This window comes from Elephantulus edwardii, unplaced genomic scaffold, assembly GCF_000299155.1.
Source record: "Elephantulus edwardii isolate Elephantulus edwardi_28Jun2011 unplaced genomic scaffold, EleEdw1.0 scaffold00454, whole genome shotgun sequence".
NCBI lineage: Eukaryota > Metazoa > Chordata > Mammalia > Macroscelidea > Macroscelididae > Elephantulus > Elephantulus edwardii.
The window spans coordinates 530,683-544,481 of record NW_006400204.1 but is presented as its reverse complement, the minus strand read 5'-3'; the positions used below and the strand labels follow the sequence as shown (position 1 = coordinate 544,481).

The 13,799-nt window shown below is 37.2% G+C and overlaps 1 pseudogene; it reads left to right on the top strand.

Annotated features, from left to right (window-relative positions):
- Positions 1–11,925: 11,925 nt before the first annotated feature.
- On the top strand, positions 11,926–12,470 carry LOC102846656 (annotated as a pseudogene).
- Positions 12,471–13,799: the final 1,329 nt, after the last annotated feature.

Here is a 13,799-nt window from a genome sequence, read left to right as displayed (position 1 = left end):
TATCTTGACCAAGAAACACCCCCAACCAAATCCCACAACCCAACACTATTTTTAATATAATATTAAAGCCATTATTTGCATTCCTAGACTATCTGACACTCATTCAATAAACAATAAACCAATGCTAACCTAACCTGGTGTTTAGCTTTCTTGCTAATATAGTTATAAATGGTCCACTTTCACTACGTTGCTGTTGTTAGGTGCCATCAAGTTAACTTTGACATCAGTGACCCTGTATACAAAAAATCAGATTTACTGTCATAGCACTACAATAAAAGAAAATTTCAATACTAATAAAACGACAATTTTCAAGTATAAATACCTTCAGAGTTAAAATGTGACTTCTTTACTCTTCTTGTATAGAAAAGCAGGCGTGTTCTGTTATGACTTAAAATAAACATTGTAAAATTTCACTTCTGACACCAGTTTATTAATTAAAAATGTGTATGAATATATTGAACTAATAAAATAATAATAATTATGCTAATTTTGTTCTTGAATTATGGGCTTCTTTAGTATTTTCTTAAATAGCACAATTCCTTTTTAAACTATTAAAGTTTGTGGTGCCATTTAGCCAGATGAGTTATTGGGCTATTAAGAATCATTAAGAATATAAATTAGCACTTGCTACCAGGAGGCAAGTATTTATAGTTTCTGAATGATACATGACTTTTAATAAAAATGTAAGAATTCATTATCCATCCAAATTAAGATTTTTACACTGGAGAGCCCTTTCTAACATTTAAGGTTTTGCTTTGTGAAGGTTTGGGTGATTCAATGCATTATTGATGCCTCAATCTTACTCATATTTATTGTTTAATTTTTACTTGTTATTTATGTATTTATCTCTTCTTTTTAGGGAAGCGGTAGAAACAACATATCGTGTCCACTTATTGTCCACAAACAGGTGGCATAAAAATGTCTGCTCCTGTTTCTCAAAAGATAAATTTACGAAATTCTCCAAAAGTTCCTGAGTAATCTCTATTTAAAATTGGTTGTCTGTTTTCTCTTTACTATTTCTTATCAATTGTATATAGACACTTGCACCTCGATTGATTGCAAGTGAAGTAGTTGCTGCACCTTGCCATAGGAAAAGTAGTTCCACCCTAGAAGAGATGCTAAAGCAGGACTCATTTGAAGCTGACTCTATGTTGCAAGGAAAGTTCCACTCTAAGGTGTATATGAGAAGTGTGGGTTCTATATATGCCTGGTAATAGATCAAGCAAAGAATTTAAAACAACCACAGCAATTCATCTAAATCTGTTGTGGTGATATGAAGATATTATGTACTATGGATTTATACAATAAATCACTGCCTAGCTGAGTAACTCTTCTTCTGGTGTTTAAGTAGGCTCTTACTCTGTAACATCACTTTTTTTTTATTTTTTAAAAGGAACATAAAACTCTTTGCTTTATTTGGACACTTGTTTTTAATTGGGTTCTTTTTCTATTAAAATTTCAATGAAAGCTTATAGAGACTTTGAATTTCCATTCATTCACTGTTGCATATATTCCTCCATGCCTACCCCTCCCCACCCCCCGTGGTTTTTCTCTTTGAAAAGTAAAAAAAAAAAAAATCAAACAAAACATAAACAACCCAAACTTTCATTATTATACAACCCTTCCCCACCTCCCAGTCCACTCCACTATGCAGCTCTCATTCTGGACTCTTGTCATGAAAATAATACATAATCATATATTCCTTTCACACAGTTCTCTCCCTCATTTGTATCAATGCAATATACATTGTTCCTCTTTTCTTAGTTTCCCCATAACCCCGATGTCAGTCTGCTTTACAACAATGGCATTATGCAGCATTTGTCCCTTTGTGACTGAGATAATTCACTCAGGATGATATCCTCCAGGGTTACCCATTTTTTATAATATTTCATGAGTTCCTTGTTGTTCAGTGCAGCATAGTATTCCATTGTGTTAATACATCACTCCTCTATTCATTTGTTTGTTGATGGGTATTTAAGTTGTTTCCAACTCTTTGCTACTGTGAACAAATCCTCAGTAAACATGGGTGTACATATATCTGCTTGGGTGGCTGTTATAGTTTATTTAAGATTTATTCCAATTAGTGCAATTGGTCAAATGGTATTTCTATTTACAACTTTTTGAGAAAGCAGCATACTGCCTTCCGTATTGGTTGCATCATTTTATACTCCCACCAGCAGTGAATAAGGATTCCAATTTCTACACAACCTCACAAGAATTTGATGTTTGCTGTACTGTTAAATTTTACTATTCTTTCTGGGGTCAGATGATATCTCATAGTTGTTTTGATTTGCATCTTTCTTAGAGCTTTTGAACATTTCTTCATGTGTTTGTTTGCCATCTGAATGTCTTGTTTATGAAGTGTCTGTTCATAACCTATGCCCAGTTTGCAATTGGATTGTTTACCTTTATATCTTGTTGTTGTGCTCAAGTATTCTAGAAATTCTGGATAAAACTCCCTTATAAGATATGTCATTATCAAATATTTTTCCCAGTCAATGGCTCTCCATTTTACCCTGTTGGAGGAGTTTTTGGATGTGCATAGGGATTTGATTCTTAGAAGGTCCCACATTCATTCCCACATTTTATTTTCTCCTGCTTGTAAATTTTTCAGGGTGCTTGGAGGACTGTTAATACTGTGGATTAGGGCTTCGAGAGTTCTTCCAAGTTTTTCTCTAAAGAAGTTTAGAGTCCTTGGTTTCAGTCCTACATCCTTGATCCACTTTGAGTTGGTTTTTGTGTATGGAGGGAGGTGTGGATCTTGCTTGAGTTTTCTGCAGATAATTTTCCAATTTTGTCAACACCATTTGATAAAAAGGCTATTGTTTCCCCACTTAACTGATTTCATTTCCTTGTCAAAAAACTGGCAGACCATATGTAGAAGGGCTGATTTTTGGATTCTCAATTCTATTCCATTGATCTATGCATCTGTCATTGTACCAGTACCATGCTGTCTTGACCACCACTGCAGTGTAGTAGGATTTGAAATTCAGACAGTGAGATGCCTCCTACCTTGTTTCTCTTTTTAAAGAGTGTTTTGCTTATTTGGGGCCCCTTTTCATTCCAAATAAAATTGGAGATTACCTTTCCCATTTCGTTGAAGAATGTAACTGGTATTTGTCTTGGGATTGCTTTGAACGTGTAAATTGACTTTGGTAGTATTGTCATTTTCACAATATTGAGTCTTCCTATCCATGAGCAAGGGATATTCTTCCATTTATCCGGGTCTCTGTTTCTTGTAGTAATGTTAGTAATGTTTTGTAATTTTCTTTTAATAGATCCTTTGTGCTTCTGGTCAGATTTACTAGCAAGTATTTAATCCTGTGATTAGATATTGTGAACAGTATTATTTTTCTCAGCTCCAGTTCTTTATTCTTTGTCACTGTAGAGAAATCCAATTGATTTCTGAATGTTGATTTTGTATCTTGCCATTTTGCTGAATTGATCAACTATATCCTTTAATTTTCTTGTTGAGTTTTTAGTGTTTTCTAGGTATACTATCATATCAGCTCCATATAGAGATAATTTTACCTCCTCTCTGCCAATTTAGATACCTCTTTTTTTCCTTCTCTTGTCTTATTGCTATTGTTAAGACTTCCAAAACTATATTGAATAGAAGAGGTGATAGTGGACATCCTTACCTAGTTCCTGTTCTCAAGGAGAATGCCTTTAACCTCTCTCTATTGAGAACAAATCTGGCTCTCAGGTTTGTGTATATACGTTTTACTATATTGAAGAAATTCCCCTAAATCCTATTTTGTTGAGTGTTTCAATCAGGAAAAGGTGTTGGCCTTTGTCAAAGGCCTTTTTCTGCATCAATTGATAAGATCAGGTGGTTCTTGTTCTTTGCTTTGTTAATGTGGTGAATTACATTGATTGTTTTTCTTAAGTTGAACCATCCTTGCAGATCTATTATGAATCCCACTTTGTCATGGTGAATTGTTTGGTTTTTTCGTTTTGTTATTTTTTCTTTTGTTTCTTTTTTTTTTTTAATGTATCGTTGGATTCTATTGGCCAAGACTTTATTAAGAATTTTTGCAGCTATGTTCATGAAAGATATTGGCTTATAATTTTCTATTTTTGTGGTGTCTTTACCTGGCTTTGGTATCAAGGTTATGTTTGCTTCATAGAATGAGTCTTGGATAATTCCATCATTTTCTATTTTCTGAAATAGTTTATGTAGAGTTGGTGATAGTTCTCCTTTGAATACTCAATAAAATTCGCTTGTAAAATCATCTGTTTCAGGGCCTTCTTTGGCTGGAAGTTGTTTTATTACCTTATCAATTTCTTCTTTTGTAATGGGTCTATTCAGGTGATCAATTTTGGTTTTCGTCAGTTGAAATAATTTGTGAATTTGTAAATATTTGTCCAGTTCCTCTAGGTTTTCATATTCGCTTTAGTATAGATTTTGATAATATTCCATTGTTAGCTTTTTATTTCAGTTGGTTCTATTGTGACATTGCCAATTTCATCTCTTATTAAGATTATTTTTGTCTTTTCCTTCTTTTCTTTTATTAGAGTTGCTAGTGGTATGTCAATTTTATTGATCTTTTCAAAGAACCAACTCAAGTTTTGTTGATGGTTTCAATTGTTTTTCTGTTTTCTATTTTATTTATTTCTGCTCTAATTTTTAATTTTCAGGTTTTTTAAGAGGGTTTTATTGCTATTCCTTTTCAATTTTTTGGAGATGATGGGTTAGAGAATCAATGTTCATTTTTCCCTGCCTTTTGATGTGTTTGCTTATTGCTATAAATTGACCTGATTACTGCTTTGACTATTTCTCAGAGATTTTTGTAAGTTGTGTTTTCATTGTCATTTGTTTCAAGAAACTTGTAAATTTCATTTTTTATTTCTTCCATTACCCACTCATGTTCACATAAGGTATTGTTCAGCTTCCAAATATATGGTTTTAGCTCCTTTATCCTCTTGTTATTAATTTCTAATTTTGTAGCACTGTGGTATGAGAAGATGCTTTGTATTATTTCTATGTGTGAATGTACTGAGCTTGCTGTGTGACCTAAAATATGATCTATTCTGGATAACATTCCATGCACACTGGAAAAGAAAGTTTACTGTAAATTTTTTGGGATGCATTAGTCTGTAAATATCTATGAGATCAAGTTGGTTTATTGTATGGCTTAATTCTCCAGCATCTCTGTTGAGTTCCTTTCTAGTAGTTCTCTCTTTTCTTGAGAGTGGTGTATTAAAGTGTCCAATTAAAAATAATCATTTTGTGTATTTTATTTTTCAGTTTTGTTAGTGTTTGATTTATATATTTTGCAGATCTATTCTTTGGTGTATGCATTTGTGTTATTGCTATGTCTTGTTGTTCTATTAACCTTTTAAGCATTATGTCATGACCTTCCTTTTTTTTATAATGGTTTTTGCATCAAAATTTATTTTACCATAAATTAATATTACTACTCCTGCTTTTTTTTTTCTAGTTGCCATTTTCTTGGTATATTTTTTCCCACCCTTTTATTTTTAGTCTTTCTTTATATTCACTTTTCAGGTGTGTATCTTGTAGACAGCATATGGATGGATTTTGGTTTTTTGTCCAATCTACTATTCTTTTTCTCTTCAGTGGTACATTTAAACCATTCACTTTCAGGATGAGTATTGAGAGGCATGGTTTTATTGCTATCATTGTGTTAAGTTCTTTTTGGTGTTGTTGCTAGCTACTTTGGTCCATCCTGCTTTCTGTGGCACCTCTGAGAAAGATGTCTATCAGTGTTTCCTGCAATGCTGGCCTTGTTTTTACAAAGTCCCTTAGGTTATGTTTTTCTTGGATAATCTTGGTCTTTCCTTTATAGCAGATGGACAATTTTGCTCTGTGTAATATTCTTGGTTGACAGTTGTGTTTTGGGGGTGTTTGACATTTATTATTCCACTTTCTTCTTGCTTGCATGGTTTCGGTTGAAAAATTGGCACTTAATCTTATCTGCTCTCCCTTATAGGTTGCTCTTGTTTCTTCGTTGCTGCTTTCAGAATTCTCTCCTTATCTTTGTTTCTGGCAAATTTGACTCTGATATGCCTTGGTGTTTTTCTTTTGGGTTCTATTCTATATGGTATTCTCTCAGCTTCTTCAATATATATTCTCTCATTCGTCATTCAGCCTAGAAAGTTTTCTTCTAATAATTCTTCCACAACTTTATCAGCATGTTTACTTGCTTCTTCCTGTTCAATGATTCCAATGATGTGTATGCTATTTCTCTTGATGGTGTCCCACATTATTCTTAGGTTTTCTTCTTTTTCCTTTCTTTTGATTCTGCTTTTTGCTCTAGAATATCAGTGGTGACATTTCTGTCTTCTATTTAACTTGTTCTGTGTTCCATCTCTTCAACTCTGTTCATGCCCCTCCCCAACACCCATCATGTTGACAGCATCTGAGACATTGGACTTTTTATTTTGGATTGTGGTTTCTTGTTTTCCCAGAACTTCTTTGTTTTATCTGCCTTGTTTTGGATTTTGTTTTAAGCTCCTCCTGGTTTTTGCTTGCAGTGTCTTGTATTTCTTCAAGTTTGTCTTTCACCCGTTGAAATTATTCAGTCATTGTTCTTTTAAATTCTGTCAAAAAGTTCCATCAGATTTTCTGGCTTCAGGAAATCCATTGATACTGTGTCACTTTTTGTGGGTGACATCTTATGTTGGGTGTGTGGTAGCCTGCTCTTTACATGATATTGCTGCAGTAGAGTGTTTCATACCTGAGACGATCTTCTTGATCTGAAGTCACTGCCACAGAAGAGGGTGTAGCAGCTACACTGCCTGTATTTCTCTCTGGACTTCTGATCCAAGAAAAGTTTCAGATCAGGGCCTGTGAGAGTGATCTCTTCGGTCTCATAATTGTTACAGCTAAATCATACTAAGGTACTCTGGATTAAAGGAAGTTAGTTGACTAGAAATGAGGAGATGTGAGGCTGAGTGTTGGGGGTGTGGCATGGGCAAGGCTGGCACACACACAGGTGTACACCAGGCATGCATGAACGCACATCGACACTCATCAGTTGGACACACGTGGGGACCTTATTCAGATTATAGCTGTCCAGGTGGGCGCATGTGGGGACCTTACTCAGATTGCAGCTGTCTGGCTTGTGCCTTGCAGTGCTCGTGCCCATTGAGGCATACAGTCCAGCAGGGCTCATGGTCTGGCTTGTAATGCTACTTTTGTAACTGAAATGAAATTATGGCTAGCTGGAAAAGCAACTCATGTCTGATTAGTGATATTGTTGATGTTATTATGTGCCATCAAGTCACTTATGGCTGATAGCAACCCTATATACAACAGTCCTAAAACTTGTTGTATCTTGTGCCAACTTCATTGTCTATAACACACCTACCCTCATCACTGTAGTCACTGTATCAGTCCATCTCATCAATAGTCTCCCTCTCTTTCTCTGTTCCTCCACCCTGCCAAGTATGACGTCCCTCTTCAGGGCCCTGTTCCTCTTTGTAACAAGTCTAAAATATGTTAGATGAAGCCTCAGAATCCTTGCCTCCAAGGAACAGCTTGCCTTCACCCATTCTAGGATGAACCTCTTTGTTCTCTTGCTGTCCATGGTATATTCAACACTCTTTTTCCAGAACCACAGCTCAAAGGCATCAATTCTCTTTCTATTGTTCATAGTTATTGTCCAGCTCTCTTATACATAGCAAACAACTGAGAAGACTATGGTTTGGATAAGTTACAGGTTAGTTTCCAGACTGACATTGTTACTCTTCAGTACTCTGGAGAGGTCCCTGACAGTCAACTTTGCAGTATAATTTGTCTATTGATTTCCTGGCAGCTGGTGCCAAGAGTATTGATTGTGGAGCCAAGCTAAAGCTGTTAACAATCTCAATGTCCTCACCATCTATCATGATACTGCCAATAGGCCCAATGGTGAGAGATTCTTTGTTTTTTTGATGTTGAGCTTCAATTAACAGCTTCAATAATGAAGACTCCATTCCTTGATCTTCTGCAGCATGCACTTCAGGTCCTCCTTAGTTTCAGCAAGGTGTGTCATCTGCATAATGCAGGTTGCTGATGAATCTTCCCCCAATCCTGGTGCCACATTCCTCCTTATACAGTCAAGCCTCCCGGATGATCTAATTTTCATATAGATTTAAAAGGTATGGGTTATAGATAGGAGCCTTTTAATGTAAAATCATGTAAGTTGTTTATTGCAGAAATACATGAGTAGAAGGAGGCAAATGGGGGTTGAAATGAATACTAGACTTTATTCTTCAATATAAGTTATAATCTCCGAAAAAGAGTACTTATATTTCCTTACTATCCAGAATATAATTGGCTACCACAACAGTCATTGTTTCTACTTGGTGTCAATTTGTAAGCTACTCATAGCTGACCCTCTACTGAGTTTCAGAGACTGTAAGTTGCAATGGAGGTGTTTGTCTATGTTTATCCCTTAGATAAGTTGCTGGAATAGCATCACCTGCCCTTGTTATGGATGCACAACTCCTTACCATTAGGTCACCAGAGCTTCAACAGTTCTATAGGAACTAAGTGGTGAATGCATGTATCTATAGAAACCCAAAAGGCTGGCCTACATTGACGTAGGTAACAACAGTCAGGAAATCAGGTGATGTGTTTTGCTTGGAAAGTCCAATGTGTTTCACTGGAAAAGTCCACTTCTCCAACACACTGAAGAACAATGATGTGTTTGGAGGCAAAATGTGCCCAATTCCGGTTATGGTCTTTTCTAACACTTGGTGTGAATCTGAGAGCTGAACAATGAATAGAGATGGCAGAATAATTAATTGATGCCTTTGAGTTGTGATGCTGGAGAATATCCCATGCATTGGCTTTCAAAAGAACAAACAGATACAACTTGGGAAAAAATTGTAGCCAGTCTACTTCTTGGAGGCAAAGATGGAGAAGCTTTGACTCTTGTACCTTGGATATCTAGTTTAGGAGAGGCTATTCCTTGTAAAGTGACATCATACTTGGAAAGACGAAGGATCAGGGAAGGAGAGGAAACGAGATGGATATGCATTGTGCTCTAGTTTGCTAGAGATGATGAAGATACCACAGAATAGTCTAGGTTCAGGTTGACTATTCATAGGGTCACTATCAATTGTACTCTAGTCAAAAGCACCTTTCAAAACCAACAACATAATTTAATGCCTCAAATCTGTTCTTGAAATGATTTTTAATTTCAGATAGGACAGACTCAAGGTCATATTTTTGTTATTGTGGATGTGTTTTAATTTTCTTTGGCTCCGCATTGAATCTGCACATGAGTACCTGATGGGTCAACAGTCAGCAGATGACCTGGTTTCCACAGCTTATACTGAGATTCTTTAGTGATTCTTTCCACAGATATAAACAATCTGATTCCTGTGTAGTCCATAAGGTGAGGTTCATATGTGTAGTTACCTTTGTATAAAAGATATTTCTAATGAATAAATCATTGATTGAACAAAATTCTGTCATTCTGCCTCTGGCCTCATTTCTGTCACCAAGCCCATGTTTTTCAACTACTGATCCTTCTATCTTGTTCCCAACTTTCGCTTTCCAGTCACCAACTAGTGTTAATGAATCTTGGTTGCACATTTGATCACTTTGAGGTCACAAGAGTGGTTAGAAATTTTGTTTTTTCTCCTCTTTGTGTTTAGCTTATGGTGCATGTACTTGAATGATAGGTGTTCCTAAACAACAAGTCTCTGGAAACTCTATGAACTTTGATAAATGCCGATAGTTGTAGATGGGCTTCAGGCCTTTTGTTCATAAGGTCAATATGACTCATTCTTGACTTTAAAGCAATCAATAACAACAACACCATTGTTCTAAATGGCTTTCCTAGGTAGCCATTGAGTTTTGACTTCACCAGGAAGATGGGCAGGAATATGTGAATAGGGCATATTAGCCTATCCACAAGGAACTTGACTACTCTTATCATTAAATTAAATAGATCCAGCAGCAGAATGGGAGAACCTCACCACCAGAAAAGAAGAAGAAAAAGAATACAACCTTTTGGGGCCAGAGATTCTTGCCTAAGTCAGACTAGGGTATGTGGGAAGAGTAGCCATGGCAACTGCAACAGAAATCTGATATGATGCAGCAATGAAGGAATGAAAACCCAAAATCCCTGTAAATGTTCATTAAAACGAATAAAATTTAATAACAAAAAAAAAGAAATCTGATATGAGAGCAAGTGGATCATAGGATTGCAACCCTACAATGGAATCAGAGCTAGGAGCTTTTGCCCAAGTTTGTTGGACTACTAAAGGAGAAAGTCATAATTGGCAGGACTGGCCTAAATTTACAAGGCTTAAAACTAAGGTGCCTGTGATCACATTTTGGAAACTGTCTTGACTGGATGATTGTTTTCTACTGTTGTTGTTATGTACCATTGAGTCACCTACAATTCATAGTGAACCTACCTACAATAGCTCTGAACCCTGCCCTATCTTGAGCCAATCTCATGGTCTCTCACACACCTACCCCCTTATCCCAGATATTGTTTAAATTCATCACATCCAGAGTCTTCCTCTCCAGAGCTGGCCCTCTGCTCTTCCAACCATGATGTCCTTTTCCAAGGACTAGTCCATCCTGGCAACATGCCCAAAGTATGTGTGAGAGATGGAGCTTCAAAATCCTTGCTTCCTAGGAGCAGTGTGGTTTTACTGTCTCCAGGGCAGAACCTCTTTGTTCTCATAGCAGTAAATATGTTTAATAATCTTCTCCAATTCAAGGCATAATTCAAAGGCACCAATTCTTCTATCATTCATAGTCATTGTCCAGCTCTCTGATGCCTATCAAGTAAAAGTGATGACCAGGAACTACACCAGATGCACCTTAGTCTCTAGACTGACATCACTGTTCTTTAGAACTCTGGAGAGGTCCCTGACAGTAGATTTTCCTAATTAAACATGCCTTTTGATTTCCCAATAGCTGGTGCCAGAATTGTTTCCTACTACTAACTTTAATTATAGTCTTTTGACTTCACTAATATGATTCTGGTGGTCTGTGACCTATCACAATGGATTTTGGAACAGTAAAGCAGTAAGGTTCTTGTTGAGATGAGTATAAAAAGGTGCAAGAGCATGGGGGTGGGGCACATGTCTGACCTAATGGGAATTTGCTTTGTGTTGTTGATGGGACAGTTCCCCTTTGTGGAGTTATTGGAGGTCAGATATGGCTGTTCTCACACAACCCTTGCTCTTTTTACAGTGGTGTTAACAGTTTTTTTCTTGTGTGCATGTGGATAGTATTCTATAACTCACAACTTTTTACTTCATGATAGGTCTAAAAATGAGTTCAACTATTAATGCAACACATTTTCATCATTTCCAGCATAATTATTTTAGTAGTAGTTGTTGTTGTTGTTGTTATGTGCCATCAAGTTGCCTGTGACCCACAGCAACCCTAAGTACAGCAGTGCTGAACCCTTCCCTGTCCTGAGCCAGTCTCACTAATTCTGACACACCAACTCCCACTTCTCCAGTCACTGTATCAATCCATTTCATCTGGTGTCTTCCTCACCTGTGTTGTCCCTCCACCCATTCAAGCATCATGTCTTTCTCCAAGGACTGGTCTCTCTTAGCCATGTGTCCAAAATATGTGAGATGAAGCTTCAAAATACTAGCCTCCATGGAGATACTTTGTTTCACCCTCTTCAAAGACAGAGATATTTGTTTTCTTGGCAGTCCATGGTATGTTTAAGACTTTTCTCCAGCACCACAATGTGAAGGTATCAATTCTTCTGTCATCCTTAGTCATTGTTCAGCTCTTCGATACATAGCAAGTAACTGTGAAAACCATGGCCTAGACTAGGCACACTTAAGTCTCTAGACTGACAATGTTGCTTTCAGCAGAATCTAGAAACAGATTACCTAACAACATATTTTCCCAATACAGTTTGTCTTTTGATTTCCTGAGTGCTGGTTAAGAGTGTTGATTGTTAGGGTCTATTTGTGTAGCGCATGGCAGGGTTAATTGTGTGAGAGGAGTTGGACTCACTGCTATTGCAGCTGATCCGGGACTTTGAAGAACTAGAGGCGAAGAGGCCAGCTTTGAACGCCCGAGTAGAGGAGGGTTGGTTCTCGCTCTCCAAGGCTCATTACGCCATGGGTGCCAAGTCAGTGGGTCCTCTGCAGTATGCCTCCCACATGGAGCCCCGCTGCTGTGTCCACACTAGCGAGGCTCAGGACGGACTCCAGAGGCTGTGGGTGGTGAAGACGGCCGGTCGGAGACCAGAAGACGTGGGCCCACAAGAGCCAGCTCTGCGAAGACGAAAGGGCCTTTCTAAGACTCCACAGCCAGAGCCCTCAGCAGGTGATCAGGATCCCTTGAGCTGGTTTGGAATTCTGGTTCCTTAGAGTCTGTGACAGGCACAAACCAGCTTCCAGGAGGGCCTACAGCTCTCTGCAGACATGGCCAGCCTCCAGATCCGCACCAACTGGGATCAAAGACAGTTCCAGGAACTGTCCAAGAGAAACTCAAACAACTTGAACCTGGTCCTGCCTGATTTGCATCCAGATTTAGCCACGTGCACAGCTATTCTCAGACTTGTTTACCTTACATCAGGCCTTTTTCCTTTATAGATTCCACTTAAGCTGCAAATATCCCCTGATCTTTGATGTTTTCAATTTTTTTACATGTGAAATTTAAAAGCACTGCTTTAAAACCACTTTTTGCCCCATATCTCATATGATATACTCAGTAGGACAAGTGCAAGGTTCTTCATCTGTATGAAGAGAAGCAGCTTCCTGGATAAATCAGCAGCAGGAAGAAGAAATGTTTTGAGTTCACTGGTTTATTAAAATTTATGTAAAGACAAAGTAATGTAAAATTAACAAAGTAAGACAATGTGATAGTAATAAACAAAAATACCTGAGGGGGGGGAAATAAAGAATGTTGATTGTGGAGCTGAGAAAACTATAGTTGTTAACTACTTCAATCTCTTCTCCATCTATCATGGTGCTACCAATTGGCCCAGTGGTGAGAATCTTTGTCTTCTTAAGCTTCAAGACAATTATATAATAATCTACTATGCTGGAGATGAAAAGTTGAGAAAAAAATGAGGTTGCTATCATAGTTAAAAAGACCATTTCTAGATTCATCTTGAAATATAAAATTGTGAATGACAGGATAACATACAAGGAAGACCTGTTAATACCACTATCATTCAAATTCATTCTCCAAAAACTGGAGCCAAAGAAGAGGAAATAGATTATTTCTACCAACTGTTGCAGTCAGAAATCATTTGGACATGTAAGTAAGATCTGGAATATGAAAGTGGAGAACCAGGAAGAAGAATCAGTAATCATAACATATGGACTTGGTGATAGAAATAAGGCTGGGGATAGGATAATAGAATTCTCTATAATCAGTGACTTATTCATAGCAAATATCTTTTTTAAGAAACATGAACATAGACTATACACATGGATTTCACCTGATGGGATGCACAGGAATTGTATTGATTACATCTGTGGAAGGAATCACTGGAGAAGTTCAATATCAGCAATGAAGCCTAGGCCAGGTGTTAATTGTAGAACAGATCATCATTTATTCATATGCAAGTTCAAATTAAAGCTAAAGGAGGTTAAATCATATCCACAGGAATTAAAATTTTATCTTGACTCTATCCCCCTTATCCCTCTTGAATTTAAGAACCAACTTGGGAATAAGTTTGAAGTTTCGAACACTAAAAAATGAAGATCAGATGAGCTCTGAGAAGATATCAAGAATATAGTTATGGAGAATGCAAGAAGGCGTGTTCTGTCATAATAGATCATATGACTCCCTGGTTCCAGTGGCCCATACCCGTCCATTTCAGCTCATCATTGTCTCA